Source organism: Solanum stenotomum, unplaced genomic scaffold, assembly GCF_019186545.1.
Source record: "Solanum stenotomum isolate F172 unplaced genomic scaffold, ASM1918654v1 scaffold20705, whole genome shotgun sequence".
NCBI classification, from domain to species: Eukaryota; Viridiplantae; Streptophyta; class Magnoliopsida; order Solanales; family Solanaceae; genus Solanum; species Solanum stenotomum.
Window position 1 is genome coordinate 1 of NW_026026172.1, and position 308 is coordinate 308.

At 53.6% G+C, this 308-nt stretch overlaps 1 non-coding gene across 1 annotated transcript; it reads right to left on the reverse strand.

Annotated features, from left to right (window-relative positions):
• Positions 1–7: 7 nt before the first annotated feature.
• LOC125850914 (5S ribosomal RNA) lies at positions 8–126 on the reverse strand. Its single transcript, XR_007444856.1, has one exon. It is a non-coding gene; the product is annotated as a 5S ribosomal RNA (ribosomal RNA).
• Between the last annotated feature and the right edge of the window lie 182 nt (positions 127–308).

The following is a 308-nucleotide window of genomic DNA, read 5'->3' on the forward strand; positions in this document are numbered from 1 at the left end:
AAAACGAGGGATGCAACACGAGGACTTCAGAGGGGGTCACCCATCCTAGTACTACTCTCGCCCAAGCTCGCTTAACTTCGGAGTTCTGATGGGATCCGGTGCGTTAGTGCTGGTATGATCGCATCCATCATTCATAGCACTATAAATTCTATTAGACACCTCCTTCCTCCCAACGCCCTAGCCTGCCCCCCGCCGACCTAGCCTCCACGCGCACCGACGCATGACGCCCCCCGTCACGCCCATCCTCAACGCCCCCATCACCTGTCCTAACGACGTCGTTTCTGCAAAAAATAAATGAATATATTCTT